This window comes from Papilio polytes, unplaced genomic scaffold (assembly GCF_000836215.1).
Source record: "Papilio polytes unplaced genomic scaffold, Ppol_1.0 DF823980.1, whole genome shotgun sequence".
NCBI lineage: Eukaryota > Metazoa > Arthropoda > Insecta > Lepidoptera > Papilionidae > Papilio > Papilio polytes.
The window spans coordinates 258323-265050 of NW_013525224.1; the positions used below are offsets into that span (position 1 = coordinate 258323).

A 6728-nucleotide genomic window follows, 5' to 3' on the forward strand; every position below is an offset into this window, starting at 1 on the left:
AACTAAACAGCTCTTCGCAAGAGCTCTCAATATTGTTGGCCGCTCGAGTCTCAAGTACTGCGTGAATAACAGACGTAAGTCGAGGATCCCTCTATAACATCATTTACCAGTAAATACTTTAATTTACTCCAACTTCCTTGTAACAGTTACTATTTTGGAACATCCTTAGTCGTTTAGTGGAAACTCAAGAAAGTAGATTTGTAACAATATACTGTCTGTTAATGTTTTCTAGGCAAAAAATTAACACATTATCCATGTTATTAGAAAAATGTAAAAGGAACGTTGGGGTTAAAAAGGAGCGCGACGATGTCTCACGCTTTAGAGCCGCCATATTTTCCGCAGAGTTCAAATAAAGCTGAAAGTTTTAATTTACGACCTCCGCCCCACCTGCCGGCACGAGATAGCAAAATTCGGTAAAGAGTATTTAAACATAGAGATGTTATATCGCTAGAAATTAAAGGTGGAAATTCAACAAAACAGTGTTTAAAGTGTCCCTTAGATTCATTAATTATTTTCACAGTTCTTTGTATCTTATCATAACATGTTACATTATTTGTTAACCAGAATTTCATGTTATCGATTTATCACCTTTATGGCTTTCATACAAAGTTAACAATAATTGAATAAATTCTTTTTTGTAAAATAAATTTGTTTCTCTGTTTATAATTAATCTGTGCACTTAAATGGTTCGACTCAAATATCGATGGCAAATTAAATAGAGCAAGTGATCGCAAAGCGCGCGAATAAATCGTTTTAGCGTTTGACGCCTTTTTCTAGGAAATGCTGTTTAATATTTATAGACGTCATAAATTCATTATTTAAAAAAAGATAATCAGAGATTATACAAAAGGTAATCTGTAATCATTAAAAAGGTGTTTAAATCTTAATCTAATTAAGTATGTTGTCTATTTTCTATAGGTACTAACATTATAAAGAGGAAAGATTTGCATTTTTGATTTTTTACGTATTGAAATAACTCAAAAACTACTGGGCCTATTTCAAAAATTCTTTTACCATTAAAAACCACGTTATCAGTGAATAACATAAGGTATGCTTTTTAAATTATTTTTTAATTTTACGCGGCTGAAGTCACGAGAAACAGCTTGAACTTAATATTAAAATGAGGTTAATACACAATTACAATGGATCTAAGATAAGCCTTATCTTTAACTACATCAAGTTGTAAGTTACAAACAATAAATAGCAGATATTTATAAAATCCAAACTTCACTAAAGAATCTAATGTAAAAGCCATCAGAATTAACATTCAGTGTAGTGTGATCGTGAACCGAAGCTGAAACAGCAAACGTGACAAAGCCTTTAGCAGGTGAACTAACTCTGAAACTCAAAGATACATTCCGAACGTGCCTTTGTCAATATTAAAATAATACTCCTAACCTATTGTTTTACGAATTACTTTTTTTATTTCAACAACGTGTCTGGAACTTCGATATATTTTATGAACGGTGAAATTCATACGAATTTTTATGAAATGTTTTGTCGAAAACTTTTTTACTGTAAATTATGATTTCTTTTAATACTTCTATCTCGTATTACAGAGAAAATGTAACAATTTAAAATGTACTAGTGCAAGTAGTTTTTCAATTAAAATAGTGTAAATAACTTAGTTACAAAAAAAGCAAGGAATAAGACAGTGACAATTTGAAATGGCTGTATTTTTTATTCTAGTGATACAACGAACCTGAAGCTATGGGTGACCATAGTCAATCACGCTAAACAAGTGCGCGGATGCAAAAAGTGTACACTGCTAAAAGTCTTTAAGAAAACGGTTCAAATGTACTGTAGTCTTTAAGTTAACCGCTTTAATATTAAAGGCGATTCAAGTATGTTGGAGTGAACTACTTTAAGCAGTGAGCCAAAAGAAATGCTTATAAAATTTTATTTCCCAAGTCCATACTACTATCGTATGTTAATCTTGAATTACTAGAAAAAATCTTACTGGAATTATGATTGCGAAATAAAAGTTAAAACTAAATAACAATAATAAACATATAGCCATCTCGCTTATTCACATTGAAAAAAAAGAGACAACGCTATGTTTTAGTGTTGCGATTCAAATTTAACGTTCTTTTGTTTTACGTGGAAAATTCCTAATTCTCCGTATTCCCAGTTTAAATATTTGTTTAATGATGAAATACTTATTCTTAAGATAAAATGCATTAAAACTAGTTCACTCAGCAGCTTTCTTCCGTGAAATTGTTTGGCATGTTGAAAGCTTCTTCCACAAAACAAAGACTTGCGCAGAACGTCGAATGAAACGCTACAATTAACAAGTGAACGCTACATTGAACATGAAAAAACACTAATTGGCTTGAAAATTTTAACGAAGGAACGTCTCTTAAAAATTTTAATGGTTCATTTAGTTATAGTAACATCGAGAATTAGAGATTTAAAAATCTTACAAACAAACCAATAATGTTTACGAGTTTGAACAAGGGATTGGTTTTATCTCCAAGGCTTTGTGATTTCTCTTATGTTATTATTATTAGATGTAACTTAAAAGTAATTTAATTACATTGATTTATTAAACTTTCTTAACTAAAATACAAAATAAAACTTTTAAGTTTGATTTGTATGTTGTACTAACTTCTTTGATATTTAAAAAGTAATTTTCATTTATTTTAACAACGAAAGCTTAATCGATATGATCTGAGGAAGGTTGATGAAGACAGTTTTCTTACGATTCTATCTTGATACTGATTATCGAGGAAGAGAATCGTAACGGGATTTATTTCCGCAGCCTGTCTATCTAATGACGGCGCGAGTTCGACGTGACGTGACGTGACGTGACGTGCGCGTTGCCGTGATTTGTGGTTTGCTAAATCAAGGGTATTGCGAACAAGATTATTTTGGCATTCCGATAGCAAATATTACTTTATTATTAAACTATTTTTTTTACAGTTATCTTTTTTAAGTAAGTTATTTTAAACAGTTATTTATTTATTTTAAGGATCCAAATTCCATCAGTTTAAATTCCATAATGCGACTTAACAGTAGTGCGATAGTTCAGTCAAAAGTGTGCGCAGGCTCTTAATATACATCTTCTTGGTCATAGACATATATTAAAGCCTGATAACCTTGACCTAAGTTTTACTAACTTTCATCGAAACTCACGAAACAAGATCATCAAATCATACATTTCAGTATCCTAGACGCTACGTGTGTTTACTTACAAATGATACAACTTTTTTAAAGAAAAGAATAATTTTGGTCACAAGAACAAAAGAAGTTATTCTCAATAGCCTCATTACACATACACCCGTATTCACAAACAATACTTGGCTGTGCGTACTACTAACACTGTGCAAAGAACAACATTTCTCAGTGCGTTCGTTTTGGCAAGCCTTCTGATTCATAAACGACACTTAAGTAACACTTCGTTGAGGGAACACACTGCGTTAGATACCGCTCCGTGATTGGTCCATTTGTTTTGCTAAATTCACTACATAGCTGTCAGAAAAAATGTTGACATTAATAACAATATAATAACCTCAAAGCAAGTTTGTTTTGCAAAAGAAATCAATCAACATAAATACGTTTAGACATTATTTTGCTTGGATACGTGTTAATTATTTTGTACGTTGTACGGTTATTGCCGTTGCCATGTGGTAAGTGAAATTTTAGATACATTATTTTACGATCATCGTTGTTAACTGTTGATTACGAATACAATTTGTAGGTTTAGAAAATACATGTATAGTATTATCTGGAGAATTTGGAGAATGTCTCACTCCCCAAAAAAACTCCAAAGGACTTCAACTCCCCCAAAGGTAAGTTTCTATATACAGTGCTGGTGTATATATGTATCATACTTATAAAATTATAAATGGTTTTTTTTATGTATTACAGGTAATAAAAACCTAATAAGGGAAACTCTGGCTCGGATTCATCGAACTGAATTGAATACCCAACATGACCAGGCATTATTTGAATTGAGAATGGAGAGAGAAAAAGTTTTAGTTCAAACAAGAAAAAACTACCTGGAATATGAATAAAATATCCACAAGTTACAAATCGAAAAATTAGAATTAGAAATTGATATTTATTAATAAAAAAAACTAATATATTAGAAGTATTTTATTTGTCTTTATTATACAATATTACTTAAGAGGGGAGGTCAAAAAGTTCACAGAATAATGAGGAAGGAGTTGAAATTAAAGATGAAACTTGCTGGCTTCTTCCTGGTTCACTTGTTTACAGGTTGATAACTGAAAAGTTAATGACTTGATTTGGTGTGTAGACTTTCCTTTACTTCTGTGTAAATTACTATTTATACCTATTTTATTTAAGTATCCTAGAAATGACGTATTATGAACATCCTCCTAAATAAAGTCCTGATGAAGATTCTTCTCTTCTTTGAGTTCCATGGTTTAGATATTGTATTATTGTTAGTATTCCATGATTAATAATTTCAGGAATGCCATGGCGTCTTAAAATATTATAAAGTATAGCAGTAGCTACTATGATAGGGTATGTGGCAGTTAAATTTGGTGCCATCTTCTTTGACAGACATGGAAAGATTCTTACCAACCAACACTATGCGTTATCTAAAGTAGCTGCGGAGCTACTTTATCTGTGCGTTCATTTTAGGGAACGCATAGTGCGCTGTGGCACTTAAGTGTTGTTTGTGAATTGATTCTACCAGCCCTATGCGCTCGAGCACACTATGAGACCTCACAGTGTCGTTTGTGAATACGGGCGTGAGAGACTTGAAAAATAAACTCGGACAATGTTCTCACTTACATGTAGGTCAAGTCCCCGGCTGGACCACATAACAAATGTCTCCTCGGTTGTAGAGCCAGAGAGACAGATAGAAAAACATAAGGATTATAGATACATTCATGTGCTAGAATTAAACCTACACTCTAATAGACAGAAACCTAATTTTTTCTATTGAATAGTGTTGCCCATAGACCATATACCTTAACTTCATAGTTCCCACAACTATAATTTATACGTCTATCTCTGATTCTATAAGTTACATTGCACGATATATTTTTATTTTACAAACTTTTAAATGTCTATTGTATTCCTTGGTTTAACCTAGTTACGTCAACGTATTATGAACGGTTTCATACACTTATTAAATTATAATAACTTCAGTAACAACTGCCAAAACAACTGACCAGGAAGTTAACAACTGCATGTAGCTTTGAAAGCTAAATAAAACTGGCGCAGAGGGATCGCGTCTCGGGAATAATATGTCAGGATTATGGCGAACCGCTGACGTCCGACTTACATAAACTTCTCCACTTCCTAACTTATGTAAACTTATGTACACTGTACACTTAACAGCAGTACAAATTCATATTTTAGCCAACAACTAAACCTAAATGTGAAAATAATATTCAAAAGACAAAAGGCTACCCAAATAAGTAACATCGTTTTTTCTACAAACTTGCATTGTATTTGCTTTGAAATGTATTCAAAGAAGCAGAGTTTGTCGATAGACTTCCCATTTATATTTAAAGTACAGCCACAAAAGCCACATCAGTCAGGATTATCGCAGAGCTTCCTCCTCTGTCAACATACAACATACGACATACGTTCGTCCATCAGACACGAGAGAGCAAAATATATTTATTGGCAATTAATCAAACTGTAGTTGGAACATTGCCAGGAACTCGCCGCAAGGACACGTCAGGTCTCCGCTATGATTCAATTACTTTGGCTTTGAGTTATGGATGCTGTACCACTATTCAATAATCACCTCTTCAACAACAAATTTAGTTTTAATAGTAAGTGAGAACGGATGTGATAAACGTTATCTACGAGTTTACAAACACTGAAATTTCGAACTAAAATTTTGACAACTTCTTTGGTACATGACAGTTTTATTTGTGTATTTACTCGTTCATATTGATGTTTATTAAATTTATAATATAATGTTTCTATTCATAGAAAAAATATAACGATCCGAAATGATTTCCCTCTGTCATAAATAACGTTGGCAAGGAATAAGATATGGAAAGCGTTGCTTCCGCGCGAGGGCGGCGCGCCTGAACCGTTCACCCATAAATTCTTCACCAGTGCACTCCATTAGCTTCCACAGATACTGCCGCCTCTATATCGTATACATACGAGTGTCGCAGTGCATTTTGACTGTTTTTATTTCACACATGTCCCTAATCTTTACGACTGTATATTTAACGTTCGATTTCTGTGACGTCATTTCCATAATTTTTCAAAAACATTTTGTTGTAACATTGCTTACACCACATGCAACTATTATTTGTTAACATAAAACCAATGTGTTTACGTGTTAGTGCACAACGCATATTGCACAATAAAGGCGCTATAAAAGGACAGTATGGAGTTTATTGTAGCGTTAGGTAACACTACGCGGCTAAAGGACCATCGCGGCAACATTTCGTTAGGATTACGCCACACAATTTTTCCTAACGTTTTACGTTTATCCCTTTCCTCTTGACATAAAGGTTCATACACACTCTGCAACGTATTAAATGTAGAGAGAATATGTTGACGATCTTTAAAAAGTTTTATTTTTGTTTTTAAAACACGTGATTTAATTTTTAACGTTCCGGGCATTTCACATCGCATAATGTAACAAATGAGCGTTGATTACAATGAATGTAGTCTGTGTCAGTCGCGTGATTTGTTCTGCAAAGTGTGTAGGGTCCTTTAGGATCTTCTTGGTTATAAAAGCTTACTAGATGGACGCAATATCTTTTCCGCCACGTGGCTTG

The 6728-nt window shown here is 33.1% G+C and overlaps 1 protein-coding gene and 1 long non-coding RNA gene across 2 annotated transcripts in view; one reads left to right on the forward strand and one right to left on the reverse strand.

Annotated features, from left to right (window-relative positions):
- The window catches only part of LOC106101433 (dopamine D2-like receptor), a 59293-nt gene that overhangs the window by 43787 nt on the left and 8778 nt on the right, over nucleotides 1–6728 (reverse strand). The window lies entirely within an intron of this gene.
- LOC106101493 lies at nucleotides 3480–3982 on the forward strand. The gene is made up of 3 exons (XR_001225512.1): nucleotides 3480–3629; nucleotides 3701–3791; nucleotides 3871–3982. It is a non-coding gene; the product is annotated as an uncharacterized LOC106101493 (long non-coding RNA).